Source organism: Pan paniscus, chromosome 16 (assembly GCF_029289425.2).
Source record: "Pan paniscus chromosome 16, NHGRI_mPanPan1-v2.0_pri, whole genome shotgun sequence".
Lineage (NCBI taxonomy): Eukaryota > Metazoa > Chordata > Mammalia > Primates > Hominidae > Pan > Pan paniscus.
In genome coordinates this window covers 57,780,128-57,796,629 of record NC_073265.2, presented here as the reverse complement: position 1 = coordinate 57,796,629, position 16,502 = coordinate 57,780,128, and the positions used below count along the sequence as shown (strand labels likewise).

General features: G+C 37.5%; 1 protein-coding gene across 1 annotated transcript in view; it reads right to left on the bottom strand.

The window, feature by feature from the left end:
* The window catches only part of CORO2B (coronin 2B), a 209,333-nt gene extending 193,132 nt beyond the window's left edge, over positions 1–16,201 (bottom strand). The window contains exon 1 of the mRNA XM_063596756.1: positions 15,980–16,201. The gene's annotated coding sequence lies outside the window, so the exon portion shown is untranslated. The remainder of the gene's footprint in view (positions 1–15,979) is intronic.
* Positions 16,202–16,502: the final 301 nt, after the last annotated feature.

The window sequence follows — 16,502 nt, the reverse complement described above, 5'->3', positions numbered from 1 at the left end:
GACAGTAGTGCTCTGGTCCATTTGGCAAATAAATTCCTAAAGTGAAAGTTGAGTTCATTATCCAGTAGTTACTCATTGAGCTTCTCTTGTGTACCTGGATCTGGAGATAAAACACTATGAAGATGTTTAGGGCAAAATTTTTGTCTTTAAGAAGTGCCACTTTACCAGGAGAAATAGGTGAACAAAGATAAAACATTAGTGCAGCTAGGAGAGGACTGCATGTGTGTGCATGTGTGTATGCAAGTGTGTGCATGTGTGTACACATATATGCAGGTGTGTGTACACATATGTGCAGGTGTGTGTACACATATGTGCAGGTGTGTGTACCCATCCATGCATGTGCGTGTGTATGTGTATGCACAAGGAGGTGGGGAAAAGAAAGCTTCATGGAAATGAAGGTGGTAAGCTGCATCTAGAAGGGCAAGAAAGAAGTCTGCTAGGTGGGGTGGTTTTGGCAGAGGTGGTGGGAGGCCTTTCTAGCCAAAGGATCCACCATTATGCAGGTTGTCCAGGGGAAAGAGTATCAGCGTGCATGGAGAACCATGAGGCACAAGTCCTATCTTAGAAATAGAGCTTATGTTAGGAAGCCAGGGGTCAGGGAGAGTTTAGGGCCAGACTGGGTCTTGTTTGGATCTGTCCTGGAAGCTACAGAGAGGCACTGAACATGAGGATGTAAGGGGGCTGGGCACAAGCTTGTGAGGGCTGTGATGGGAAAATGACCACAGAAAGGTCCCCACCCTTTGATTACCTTCTCTGGGATCTTGTATTTGGGGAACAGATGTTTCAGTTGAATATTCTATACTCTTGCTCTAATACATTTTCATGATGCTTGTTTTAAGAGCTGTCATGTCAAAAATAATCTTTGAAAATGTTTAAGACACTGATTTTTAAAACTATGCTTGGGGAGGAATGGCTACTCAACTTCCTGACCTCATTCTCTCTAGGCCCCTGCCCAAGGAGGCCCAGCCTCAGGTTTGACTTCTCTCTTTTTACCACAAAGGAGTAGCAGTTATCACTAGTCAGCTGATACTCAGTGATCCAGCTGCACTGCATCTAGCTCCACAGTCTGTCAACAACATTGGTGAGTCTATTCCAGGTCCTTCTTGGTCAGGTTTATCTGTTTATTTGTTTATGTGTCCAGCTAACAATTTTGCACATATATTACATGTCTGTTTAAGCTGCAAACCTTTTAATCCACCTCTGCTCCCTCTAGCCTAGTTGAAAGTTTCTAAATTAAATTCAGCACACAAGATTTCCACTTCTGGTTATAATACAGCAACAGAATCCACACTTACCTTTCCATCATAGTAAACTAGCAAACAGATTGAAATATATTAAATAATTTTTCAGATATTGGTTAACAGGCACCATGGAGTATGATCTCAGGGGGAAGGGAAACAAAAAGATAAGCCAAATGATCTCTGGGGATTTGTGTCTAGAGGCACATTCTGGATTGTGGTGCAGGGAAGAATATCAAGTAGAGCATGAAGGTTTTACTGAGTTGAGAAGACAGAGATTAATGTTCAGGCACCATGAAGAAAAAGAGTTCTAAAAAGTGCAAAAGGATTTCATTGGATCTTTGCTGAATTATAAGTCATCCATGTGGAGGCTGAAACTTCATGAATTCAGGCAAAGAACAATGGTGGATTTTAAAGTTGAATAGTTCCCAGAGTTCATACAGGTAAGGAGATGTTTAGGCTCCAACTAGGCAGAGTGGAAAGTTCTTATTGATTGCCCAGGGCATTTACCAGAGCTGCCCTAATAAAGATTTAAACAAGACCTGAAAGGAGGAAGCTAACCCTTTGGCAATTTACCCTCCTTCCCAACATGCTTTACACAAAGGCAACAAAATACTGAACAGCGTAATATTCACAATTAAGCTAAAGTTTAATTAAAAATTACTAGACATGCCAAGAATCAGGATAATGTGACTCAAAACTAGGAGAAAAATCAGTCAGTAGAAGCAGAAACAGAAATGACAGAGATGACAAGATTAGCAAACAAGGTCTTTAAAATGCTATTGTAAATCTGCTCAATATGTTCAAGGACTTAAATAAAAATATGAACACAATGAGGAAAAACAGAAGATACAAAAAAGTCATTAAAAAAGAACCTAAAATTACTAGAGACAAAAAAATACAATATGTGAAATGAAAATTTCACTGGATGGGGTTAAGAACAGATGAGAAGAAAACATGAAGTTGAAGACACGGCAACAGAAACCATTGACACCAAAACAGAAATGCAAAAGGCTAAACAATAAATAAGCATAGCCACAATGTCTTATGGGGCAGCACCAAACAGTCTAATACATACGTAGCTAAAGTACCAGAAGAAAGAAAAAAGATAGAAAAATATTTAAGAAATATTGGAGAAAATTTTCCAAATTTGATGAATAATGTAAACCCACAGATCCAAGAACCTGAATGAGTCCCAAACAGAACAAAACAAAAACAAAAAACCCCAAAGGTACATCATGATAAAATTGTTGAAAATTAGTAATGAAACTTTTAAAAGCAGTTGGAGAGAAAAAGACACTATGTCAAAGGAAAATAGATTAAAATACCACAGACTTTTTGTCATAAACTATGCATATTAGAATACAATGAAAGACATTTTTAAGGTGCTAAAAGAAAAAAAATCCTGTCAACCTAGAATTCTATATTCAGTAAAAATATCCTTCAAAAACAAAGACAAACTAAATACTTTTTTTTTTCTTTGACAAAAACAAAGCTGCTAAAATTCAATCCTGGTAGACCTACACTCTGAGAAAAGCTAAAGAAAATCCTTTAGGCAGAAGTAAAATGATACTAGATGGAAACTTGGATTTACTTAAAACAATAGAGAGCATTAATAGTAGTAAATATGTTGGTAAATATAAAATATTTTTTCTTATTTTGAAAGTTCTTTCTTTCTTTCTTTCCTTTTTTGAGATACAGTTTCCCTCTTTCTTTCTTTCTTTCCTTCCTTCTTTCCTTCTTTCCTTCCTTCCTTCCCTTCTTTCTCTCTTTCTCTCCTTCCTTCCTTCCTTCCCTCCCTCCCTTCCTTCCTTCCTTCCTTCCTTCCTTCCTTTCTTTCTTTCATTTTTTGAGATACAGTTTCCCTCTTGTGCCCAGGTGGGAGTGCAGCGGCATGATCTCGGCTCACTGCAACTTCCACCTCCTGGGTTCAAGTCATTCTCCTGCCTCAGCCTCCTGAGTAGCTGGGATTACAGGCACACATCACTGCGCTCGGCTTGTTTTTTGTTTTTTGTATTTTTGTATTTTTAGTTGAGATGAGGTTTCACCAGGTTGGCCAGGCTGGTCTCAGACTCCTGACCTCAGGTGATCCACCCACCTCGGCCTCCCAAAGTGCTGGGATTATAGGCGTGACCCACCACACCAGGCCTTATTTTGAAAGTTCTTTAAAAGACAATTGAATAAGTGTATGACAATAATAGCAAAAAGGATGGGTGGGGGAAATGAGAGTATAGTGTTGTAAGGGTCATGGATTGTATGTAAAAGTATGTAATTTTATTTAAAGTTGGACTATGATGAGCTAAAGATATATATTGTAAGCCACAGAGCAACCCCTAAAAATAAAACAAAAAAGAATGAGCAAAAAGTAGATGAGACAAACAGGAAACAAACAATAAAATGGCAGATTTATACCAAAAATTACATTAACTGTAAATGGTCTAAACAATAAAGAGGCAGATTCAACTATATGCTATCTATAAGAAATCCACCTTAAATGTAAAGGCGTACATATTTTCTAAGTAAAAGGAGGAACTCAGATACACCATGAAAATAATAATCATAAGAAAACTGGTTTGACTACATTAGTATCAGAAGAAGTAGTGTTTAGAAAAAAGAATATCACTAGACATAAGAGAAATATTTAATTATAATAAAGCACACAATTTATCAAGAAGACACAAAAATCCTCAATATGTATACTCATACTAATATAGCTTCAAGAGAGATGAAGAAAAACTAACATAACTGCAAGGATAGACATTCATAATTATTGTTGGAGATTTCCATACCCCTCTCAATTATTGATAGTACAAGTAGTAGGTAAATCAACAAAGATGAAGAAGACTTGAGCAATATCACCAATTTGATCTAATTGCCATTTCTTGATTATCTACTCACCTCCACCAAAAGAATACATATTATTTTCAAGTATACATGGAGCATGTATTAAGAAAGGTCATTTTCTGTGCCATAAAAAAGTCTCAGCATATATATATATGTATATATATATATACATATTATTATTATTATTTTTGAGATGGAGTCTCACTCTGTCGCCCAAGTTGGAGTGCGGTGGCACCATCTTGGCTCACTGCAAGCTCCGCCTCCCGGGTTCACACCATTCTCCTGCCTCAGCCTCCCGCGTAGCTGGGACTACAGGCGCCTGCCACCATGCCCAGCTAATTTTTTGTATTTTTCAGTAGAGACGGGGTTTCACCGTTTTAGCCAGGATGGTCTCAAACTCCTGACCTCGTGATCCACCCGCCTTGGCCTCCCAAAGTGCGGGGATTACAGGCGTGAGCCACTGTGCCCGGCCATCTCAGCATATTTTTAAGGATTGAAACAAAGCATATTTTCTGACCAAAATGGAATTAAAACACAAATCAACAACAGAAAAATATCAAAAATCCTAGAATGTATGGAAATTAAACACTTCACTTCTAAGTAACCTTTAGTTCAAAGAGTAAATCACAGGGAGATTTAAAGATATTTCAACTAAATGAAAATGAAAATTCTACATAACAAAATTTGTGACATATAGATATGGTGGTGATTAATGAGAAATATATGTCTTTAAATGTTCATATTAGAATGGAAAAAGGTTTTTATCAATATTCTAAGCTTTCATCTTTAGAAACAGAAGAGCAAATTACATACAATTGAGAAACTCAACAAAACCAAAAGCTGACTTTTAAAAAGATCAATAAATTGAAAAATTTGCGACAAGATTTATCTGAGAAAAAGAGACAGTGAGCATGAGTGCTAACATAATGAATGAAAGAGGAGGCATAACTAGAGATGCTAGAGATAATAACAACACAGTAAGGGAATATAATGAATGACTTTATGTCAAAAAAATCAACAACTTAGATGAAATGACCAATTGATAAAGGGTACAACTTAAAAAAGATAGAAAACCTAAATAGCCATATACATGTTATGAATACATTTCTTGAACATTGTGATATCTCATCTTTAGAGTTGTTTGTGTTACCTATTGTGACCTGTGTTGACTGACATGACTTGAAAAGAACATAAGCAAATAAAATGCTCTGACTACTTACTTCTAAATTGATAAGGATATAGAGAGCAAAAAGCAGTAAATAGATTTATGCTTCCCAACATATTAAATATGATAAAAAGTACTATCTCCTGATGAGCCACAGTAAGAATGTACCCATAGAGAGTCAGGGAATAAAACCCCAGCCTGCCAAACCACCTTCAAGCCACTTCCTATTGAACAACCCATGTACTTTGCTCCCTTTGTTTGTCCAGGAAACATTGGAGTGTCAGAGATCAGAAAATATCTAGTAGTTGTTGAGGCAAAGAGAAAGACTAATTTAGGATTAGTCTACACCATTTCCACCTTTTAGGTTTGCTTTAGCCATCTAGCTTTTAAAAGAAATAAATGCATGAATTTATAAATGTTTAATTAAGCCATTTTGTCTGCTTTTTCAGTATTCTTTCTGCTAAAATTTAAGCAAAATTGGAATTGAAACTGAAACTGGAAACTTAAATGCACCACATATTCCTTGAAGAAATTGAATTAGTAATTTAAAAGCCCCTTTCCTATCCCCAAAACACAAAACAGTCCAGACCCAGATGAACTCACTAGTGAATTCCAACAAACACTTAAGAAAGAAATACCAATTCAAAAAAAAAAAAAACACTCAGAAAAAAGAGGAGGGAACATATTCCAACTCATTATGAGACCATCATGTCCCAATACAAATAAAACTACATACAGATATTACCAAAAAAGGGAAGAAAACTATAGATCAATATCACTCATGGTGATAAATCCTTACAAAACATAAGCAAATAGAACTAACAATATTTTAAGGGATAATATATCATGCAAAAGCAGGACTTATCCCAGGAAAACAAGATTGATTTGATATCCAAAAGTTAATCATTGTAATTCACCACATTAATAGAATGAAGGATAAAAACCCTATATCCATCTCAATAGATGCAGAGAAAGTACTTGAAAAAACTCAGTGGTAATTTATCATTAAAATTACTAATAAACTAGGAATAGAAGAAAACTTCCTCAACTTGATAAAGAGAATATATAAAAAACCTATGACCTGATAAGGAGAATCAGTTAAAGGTAAAAGACTATATGGTTTCCTTCCAACGACAGAAACAAGACAAAATATCTGCTTTTATTACTTCTATTCAACATTGTCCTAAAGATCCTATCCAGTGAAATAGGCAAGAAAGAGAAATAAAAGACATCTGAATGGAAAGGAAGAAATAAACTGTCTTCATTAGCAGACAACATAATTGTGTACATAGAAAGTTCTAAAGAACATACATTTTTAAAGGTTTGAGAACTCCTAAGTGACTTGGTGACTTTAGTAAGATCACAGGATGCAAGGCCAATAAGTAAAGATCAGCTGTTTTTCTCTACCAACAACAATAGCCAGAAATAAAAATTTACAAAATACCATTTACAGTAGCATCAATTAATAGGAAACACTTTGGGATAAATTTGACAAAATATGTGTAAGATTTATACTTTGAAAACTACAAAATACTGCTGAGAGATATTTTAAAAGAACTAAATAAAGGGAGAGCTATAATATGTTCATGGATTGGAGTATTACTAAAATGTTAATCCACTTCATATTGACTGATAAAATTTCCGAGGCTTTTAAAAGTAATTGTCAAGCTTAGTGTAAAATTTATATGTAAAAGATTTAGAAAATCTGCAACAATTTTGAAAAAGAAAAACAAAGTTGGAGGACTTATATTACCTGATTTTCAAACTTATTACAAAGCTACAGTAATGAAGAGAGTGTGGCACTGGCATCAAATTAGTCACATAGATCAATGGAATAGAATAAAGAATCAAAAATAGACTCACAGATACATGGTCAATTGATTAACATATTTCAATAAAGGAAAAGAGAGTCTTCCAACAAATGGCACTGGAATAATTAGATATTCATATGAGGAAAAAATAAACCTCACATAAAAATGAACCCAAAACAGGAAAAAGATCTAAAGGTGGAAGATAAAACTATTAAACTGATAGGAAAAAAAAAATAGAAGAAAATCTTTTCAACTTTGGGGTAAGCAAGGATTGCCTAGCTGGGAAAGAAAAATAAAAAAACCACAAAAGAAAAAATTGATAACTTGGTTTTTCTATTAGTTTGTTAGGGCTGCCATAATAGAATACCACAGACTGGGTAACTTACATAACAACTACCTGTTGGGGGCTGCTAAGTCCAAGATCAAGGGGCTGGCAGGTTTGGTTTCTACTGAGGCCTCTGTCTTTGGTTTTCAAACAGATGCCTTCTCACTGTGTCCTCCCACGGCCTTTTCTCTCTGCACGCACCTCTCTGGTGTCTCTTCCTCTTTTTGTAAGGAAATCAATCCTATTGTATGAGGGCCCTACCCTATGACCTCATTTAATCTTGATCATCAACTTCAAGACCCTGTCTTCAAACACAGTCACACTGGAGGTTAGAGCTTCAACATAGGAATTTTGGGGGACCATGATTCTGTCGAAAACAGAACTTTAAGTTGGTGCCTTTTACTAGGTACACATACACAAAGACACTATATTTTAATAAAGTAAATAAAGAAATCTTTTTCAACATTTAAAACTTCTGCTCTTTGAAAAACATCTTCAGTAAAGGAAAAGACAAGCCACAGGCTGGAAGGAAATATTCATATAGCTGACAAAAGCTATATGTAAAGTGAACATTATATCCTGAATTTATAAAGAACACTTAGAACTCAATAATAACAAAAAATTTGAAAAATGCTCAATAGATTAAAAAAGATGGTTCCCAAAAGAAGATGCACCAATGGCCAATAAGCATGTGAAAAGATGCTCAGCATCATTAGTCATCCTGGAAATAAAAGCCTAAACCACAATGAGGTATGACTACACACCCATTAGAATAGTTAGTATTTAAAAGCTGACGATCCAAGAATTGGAAGGATGTGGCGCATTGCTGGTGACAGTCTAAAATGGTATAGCCCCTTCAGAAAATTTTAGAAATTTCTTATAAACTTAAATATACATTTATTATATGACCCAGCAATTGTACCCCTGGGCATTTACTCAAGAGAAATGAAAACGTGTCTGTATGAAGACCCATCTGTAAATGTTCATAACACCTTAATAAAAACCAAAAACGAAAACCAACCAAAATGTACATGCATAAACTGGTGAGTGGATAAATTGTGGTACATGCATATAATGGAATCATGCTCAACCATAAAAAATGACTATTGATACATGAAACCACATGGATAAGTCTCAGAATAATTACGCTGAATGAGAGAAGCTGGGTGTGAAAGAGTACATACTTATGACTTCATTCATGTGAAACTCTAGAAACTCCAGAAATAACAAATCTGTGTTCCAGTGACAAAAAGCTGATCAGTGGTTGCCTTAAGCTGGTCGTAAGAGTGACTGATTGGGACACAACATATGCAAACTTTTTGGGCAGAAGAAGCGTTCTGTATCTTGATTTTGATGTTGTACATGAATGTATACATTTGTAAAAACTCATCGCACTGTCAGCTTTAAGTTGGTACATTTTAACACGTTATAATTTAATAAAGTAAATAAAGTTGATTAAAATTATTTTTAAAAAATCCAGCAAGCCAAGTTTGACTCTCTGCCCAGCAGCTTATTTTGTAAACAAAGTTGATAATTTTGACCCATTTTGGGGGTTTTGGTTTCTGTTCTGGGGATAGATATGAATTAGGCTGAATTTGAGACAAGAGTCTGGAGATTTTGATTGAGTGAGCAAGTAACAGAAATTACATTTCTACTTTTCAACAAATGAAAAATATTTTCACTAAACCCTGCAAAAGGCTCTGTCAAGAATCGAGTTAGCTTCAGTTGGGTAACTTACAAAGCCTTCTTGAGTCCTGTCATGACCCAGAATAAGGGGAAACTGTCCTTTTCCAAATTCTGACAGACTCACTAGTAATTTGCTTCAAAACATCTGTAGCCCTTCCTGACTTTTCTAGCAATGTTTCACAGAAAGCTCTTCTTTTCTTTTCAAAATGCTTCAGAATTTACTTTGAAAATGAAGTTTGTATCTGTCCCCCGTCCTCCCAGAATTTTGAGTGACTTATTTCAGAACTGGCTTCAATTTACATGCCTGTCATTTTAGACCATAATAAGCCCCATTAACTGTTATATGATGTCAGTTTGCTTTATTTTTGTTTTTGGGGTTTTTTAGGGGGAATGGGAGGAGGGTTAAGCTGCCTGTCTGAGAGTGGCAGATTTGGCTGATTTAGTTATACCCAGATGTGCCTAAATATAAGACAGAGAGGAATAAATACTGACTAGGAGTTTTAGTGAATTTATGTTGTATTTCTCATAAATTCCTGTGGGTTCCTTTTGGCACCAGAATTTAATTTATTATTCTCTGTTCCTTTTTAAATAAAATCTGATGCAACAGTTAAGGGCTAGGCTCAGGCTGGGAGCCTCTGCCTCTGATCAGCTGCTGCAACATAATATAAATCAATTCAGCAAGTAATACCAGAGCACCTACTGTGTATTTAGACCTTTAGTGAGTCCTGTGGAGTGTTCAGGAAAATGTTCTGGCTTCAGGGAGCCTCCAACAGAAAAGAAGCATAAATGGTGACTAGACTTTGAGCTGGAAGAGCTAAATTTTAGTTAGGCCTCCTCTACCTAATTACCAGCCTTAGAAGAATTTATTTAACTTCTTGGTTAAAGAAATTTTTATGAGCTTCAATGTCTTCATTTGCAAAATGGAAAAAATATCCCTACTTTCTCCACAGTATCAAGGCAGGGTTCAAAGAAGGGAATGCTTAGCATGGCACTTTTAAAAAGGTACATGCAATAAAATGGTGAAGTTCATTTATTAGAGTATGATTGGGGAGATAAACCCATCTTATCTCAGCAAAAAGTGCATGAAAGAATTTATGATTTAGTTATTTCCTCATAGAACAACAAAAAGGGATTAGGGGAAACAATACATTTTTATTAATATTAAAATCATTAAAACAAGATTTTAAAAGCTACAAGAGTCATACTTTTACTTCTGGTTACAATAAAGTAACTTGTGTCAGACCAAAGTTTCTAGTGAAATAAACTTAAAAAGCTGGATTTTTTTCTTTTCTTTTTTTTTGAGACAGGGTTTTGCTCTGTTGCCCAGGCTGGAGTGCAGTGGTGCAATTATGGTTCACTGCCACCTCCTGGGCTCAAGCGGTCCTCTCATCTCAGCCTCCCAAGTAGTTGGGACTGCAAGCATGCACCACCACACTCAGCTAATTTTTAAATTTTTTATAAAAATGAGGTCTCACTATGTTGCCCAAGCTGGTCTTGAACTCCTGGGCTCAAGCAATCCTCCCACCTTGGCCTCCCAAAGTGCTTGGATTGTAAGCATGAGCCACTGAGGCCAGCCTTGGAAAAAATATTTTAAAAAATATCTTTGAAGAATTGTAGGACACCCAAGGCAACCACTATTTAAGGGGCCAAGATTTTGGAGGAAAAAAAGAAAGTTCTTTGAAAGATCTCCATATCTGGTCATCACTTTTCCCCTTGGGATATGGGAGGCTGCAGGGCCTGGTAGGGTTTACCCACAAAGAGGCAGAGAAGCCAGCAGAGCTTTAGGCTATCTGATAGAGCAGAGGAACAAAAAAGGACAGTTCTAGGCTCCCAAGGCAGCTGACTTGAGGAGCCAAGGTCCAAGAGACAATGGAGGCACAGAAAACTAAACCTGACAGTTAGCATTTTTCCACTTGAGGTATTTGTCAATTCTTGGCTGTGCAGGGTGAGAAGCTAAGAAACTAAACAAAAGGTAGTTGGGAAACCTTTCATGGTCTCTGGGAGACAAAAATTGGAATTTAGGGCTGGGTACACTGGCTCATGCCTATAATCCTAGCACTTTGGGAGGCTGAGGAGGGAGGATTGCTTAAGCCCAGGAGTTCAAGACCAGCCTGGGCAACATAGGGAGACCCCCATCTCTACAAAAAATTAAGAAATTAGTTAGGCATGGAGTTGTGTGCCTGTGGTCCTAGCTACTTAGGAAGCTGAGGTGGGAGGATCACATTGAGCCTGGGAGGTTGAGGCTGCAGTGAGCCATGATTATGCCATTCCACTCCATCCAGCTTGGGTGACAGAGTGAGACCCTGTCTCAAAAAAAAAGAAAAAAGAAAGAAAAGAAAAAGAAAGAATTTAGGATTTTCTAAGAATGAGTGGCCGACCCAAGAAACACCCCTGGACCTGGATGGCTATACTCTTGGAGGAAAAATGACAAGAGAAAGAACAAATTTGTAAAGACTAAAACCAACTTCAAGTCAGTTCAGCCCTTGATTGAATGGAGGTAAACAAACAGCCCCTACTCTAACTGCATGCCAGAGAATAGAATGAACCCTCTATAGAAGAAGATGTTATCATCCAAAGTCTCCACATGTTTTAATATAAACTCTCCAGTGTTCAATAAAAAATAGTAAGTATTCCAAGTTACAAGACCAAGAGAAAAAACAGGCAAGAAAAACATGCAGGAAAAATAAACCCATATGTGACTTACATATTAGGGTTATTGGACACTAAAACAACTGTGATTAATATGCTCATAAAAAGATATAACAAGATGAAGAATTTTGCTTGAGAACAACAATCTATTTTTAAAAATCAAGCAAATTCCAAAACTGAAAAGGAATATAATTGATGAAACCAGCCTGACCATCATGGTGAAACCCCATCTCTACTAAAAATACAAAAATTAGCCAGGCATGGTGGCATGCACCTGTAATCCCAGCTACTCAGGAGGCTGAGGCAGGAGAATCACTTGAACCCAGGAGGCGGAGGTTGCAGTGAGCTGAGACTGTGCCACTGCACTCCAGCCTGGGTGACAGAGCGAGACTCCATCTCAAAAAAAAGAAAGAAAGAAAAAGAATTCAATAGATGGCTCAACAATAGATTGGCACAGCTGAAGAGGATTAGTTAAGTTGTGCTTAAAGAGCATATAAGAGATATATGAGACATGGTGGAGAGTTTGAATATTAACACAATTGGAGTCTCAGACGAGAAAGAGAGAAGAATGGAGAAGAAGTGGTATTTAAAGAGATATGGAAATAATGACTAAGAATTTTCCAACAATGCCAAGACATCAAGCTAGAGATTCAAGAGTACTACAAAGTCCAAGCAAGAAAGAAAATGACATCTAGAAACATCATTGTGAATCTTTGAAAATTACAGGTAAAGAGAATATTCTTTAAAGGAGTCCATGGGGCCAGGCATGGTGGGTCATGCCTGCAATCCCAGCACTTTGGGAGACTGAGGTGGGAGGATTGCTTGAGTTCAGGAGTTAAAGACCAGCCTGGGCAACATAGGGAGACCTTGTCTCTACAAAAAATTTTACAAATTAGCCGGGTGTGGTGGCACATGCCTGGTCTGTAGTCTCATCTACTTGAGAGGCTTTCGTATTTTTTTCATTGGAGACGGGGTTTTGCCATGTTGGCCAGGCTAGTCTCAAATTCCTGACCCATCTACTTGCTTGAGCCTGGGAGGTCGAGGCTGCAGTGAGCCACTGCTGCACTCCAGCCTGGGTGATAAACTGAGAAAGAAAAAAAAAAAGAAAAAAGAAAAGAAAAGAAGTCTATAGTGAAAAGACACATACCTTCAAAAGCACAATAAAAAGATGAAAGCCAGAAGACAATGGAATGATATCTTCAAATTTATAAAATAAAAATAATTGACAATCTAGGATTCTATAGCCAGTGTAAAAACTTTCAAAGTGTATGCAAAATAAAGTTATTTCTAGACAGGCAAGAGTAAAATGACCCCAGATGGCAAAAAAGGAAATGTAAGAAGGAATGAAGAACAACGGAAAGGGTGAATATGTGGGTACATCTAAATAAACATTGACTTTACAAGAAAATAATGTAATGTGACATTCAAAATATATATAGAACTAAAATGTAGACAATAATAACACAAAAAGTAGGGGAATGAGTTAAAATGTACCAAGCTTGTGGCATTGTCCAGAATTTACAGAAGTACTACTTTATATTAGATTCTAAAAAGTTAAGTAATCTATGGCAATCTCTAAAATAATAGTAACAGAATGTAAAACTGACAAGCTAATGGGGGAGATGGAATAATGAAAAATAGCTTATTAATTCAAAAGAAGGCAAGAAAAGGGAACATAAAACAGGTCTAGGAAAAATAGAAAACAAATAGTAAAGATGGTAGATGTAAAACCAAACTTATCAACCAAAGAACTAAATACTCCAATTAAATGTAAATGAATTAAATACTTCATTTAAAAGACAAAACTTTTTTTTTTTGAGATGGAGCCTTGCTGTCACCCAGGCTAGAGTGCAGTGGCGTGATCTTGGCTCACTTCAACCTCCACCTCCCAGGTTCAAGTGATTCTCCTGCCTCAGCCTCCCAAGTAGCTGGGATTACAGGTGCATGCCATCATGACTGGCTAATTTTCATATTTTTTTCAGTGGAGATGGGGTTTTGCCATGTTGGCCAGGCTAGTCTCAAACTCCTGACCTCAGGTGATCCACCCGCCTCGGCCTCCCAAAGTGCTGGGATTACAAGCATGAGCTACTGCACCCGGCCAAAGCTTTTAAGACTGGATTTTTAAATGCTATGCTGTTTACAAGGGTCCTTAAATATTAAGCTGAACCACATTAATGTGCCGATAGTCAACCATATTTGACTTATAAAAATAGCAGTTTCTTATAGTTCAACCTAAGATGAGGGCATAGTGAAGCTGAAAGTAAACGGATAGAAAAATATACCCTGTGAACTGTAACCAAGAGAAAGTAGAGTTTAAGGCAAGAAGCATTTCTAAGCATTTAAGAGAGACATTTCATAATGATAAAAGTGCTAGTCCATCAGGAAGATACAACGTTTCCAGATTTTTATGTATTTAACGCCATAGCTTCAAATTACATGGAGCAAAAATTAACAGGAGAAATAGACAAAAATCACTATTTTAAGGAGAGACTGTAATATACCTCTTTCAGTAACTGATGGAACAAGTAACAACAAAAAAATCTGTAAGGATATAGATCTGAACAATGTAACTAGGAAAATTCACCTAATCGCATACACAGAAGCTATGCTATCCCTAACATCCATAGAAAACACATTCAAGGGTACATGAAACATTTATCAACATTGATCACATGCTAGCCCATAAAGCAGATTTCAACACATTTCAAATGGCAGAAATGATTCCAAGTTTGTTTTTTGACCACAGTGGACTAAATCTAGGAATCAATAATGAAAGAATAACAAGAAAATTCCTAGATGTTTGAAAATAAAGCATCATGCTTCATATAATACATAGATTTTAAAAATCACAACAGAAATGAGAAAATAGTTTGAATTGAATGCTATGATAAATATTATATATCAAAACTTATGGAACTAAAGCTGTGCTTAGTGGAAAATGTATGACTTTAAATGCTTATATTAGAAAAAGTGAAAGGCTGAAATCAATTTATCTAATATTTATCTCAAGATACAGCTAAAGCTATGCTTAGAGAGCTATGTATAGCCTGAACTTCATGTATTAGAAAAGAGAAAATGCTGAAAGTCACTTATGTAAGTATCTATCCTAAGACATTAGAAAAAGAATGGCAAGCTATACAAATAGCAAAGAAAATAGTCAGAAGGAAATAATAGAAATAAGAGCAGATATTAATGAAATAGAGTATAAACAACAAAGGAAAATCATCAAAATCAAAAGTTGGTTGTTGGAAAGACTAATGAAATTGATAAACCTCTAGAAAAACGAAGCAACGGACAAAGAGGGAGAGCAAAAAATCATCAATATGAGTAATGAAAAGATAAATATTAATGAATTTATACAGGTTATATAGCAGAATGGTATGAGTGCACCTTCTAAAATCAGACTGCCTAGAGCTTTGGGGTTTAAAATAGAATTAATAGTATAGAATTACCTATGATAATGTAGAATTAACCTATCTGACAGTTTTGGTAAATTCTTGGTCATTATCTTTTCAGATATGACTTTTGCCCTATTTCCTCTTTTTCATTTTTCTGGGACTTCAGCCAACCACACATGCTTATACATGTGTGCTTGTGTGCATTTGTACGCTTTCTGAAGGTCTTCTCCTTAGCCGTTGTCTGTCCTGGCCACATTTTCTGCAGGCTACTGGGCTTGGGTTTCCCCAGAGATGCCCACAGGATGTGTTTGCCCTGGGGTGTGGAGCAGCTGCAGCTGAACAGTTTTGCCACCCGCAAGGGCTCCTGTGCACATGTGCAGGACCGTGCATCTGGGTCAGGGGCTCCTGAGTGTGAGGCAGTCCTGGGCCGTGCATACTCTGCTTTGCTCCTGTATGTGCAGGTTCGGGCCTGGAACAAGGCAACTGGGGCACGTTATCTGAAATCACTGTCTAGAGAGCAGAGACCCAGTCCAGGCTCCTCCTCATAAACTAGAGGTCTTCCAGGGTGCTGAACCAAGGGCCTGGAGTCCTTGGGCCTGAGGGACCAAGAGCAGATGACCTGCCCTGGGTCTTGCTCATCAGTGTTTATGGCTGTCAAGAAAAGGACCCTCTTTCCTTCAGCAGCCCCCCACCCCCTCTCCATCAGAAAGGAGCAAGGGAGGGCATCACAGGGTTCCCAGGAAGCCCCTGGGGACCCTAGGGTAGAGATCAGCCCGAAGCCTGTTTCTCCAGTCACAGCCAAATCTATGCCCAGAAGGCCCCAAGTCTGGCAGCAAGGGTGCAGTGCTGCTGACTGGACTCACCTTGGAAGGCAGAAACGGGATGCTGCTTCCCAGGGAGCAAGGGGGAAAAGAGCCAAAGGGAGGAGGAGAGAAGAGAGTAAGGAGAAGGTAGAAGGGCTGAAAATGGAAATGGGCAGGGAACAGAAAATGGGGTGGGAGTGGGCAAGACAGAAGGCAGGGAATGAGGACAGGGGAGGGAAGAAGAAAGGAGAGGGAAGCAGGAAAGGAAGAGCTCGGTCCTCATCGCTGCCACCCACGCCTTTCATGTGCTGCCTCAAGACGATTTGCATTTTACCAGGGATGGTGCCTGGAATCCTACAGCATAAAGCACTCATGATGGTATTTCAGGCACAGGGCTCTCAGATGCAGGAGCCTGCCCTCAATCCACATCTTGGAGGCCTTGAAAAGCTTTCCTGCCTAGGCTTAGGATTCGCTCCAGGAAGCCAGAGCCTACCCACTGGCAGCTGAGAGCTAGAAATGGGAGAAGCTTTTCTTGTGTGTTTTCAAAAGGCTTTGCTCTTTCAAAACAACTTTTCAACGAGGA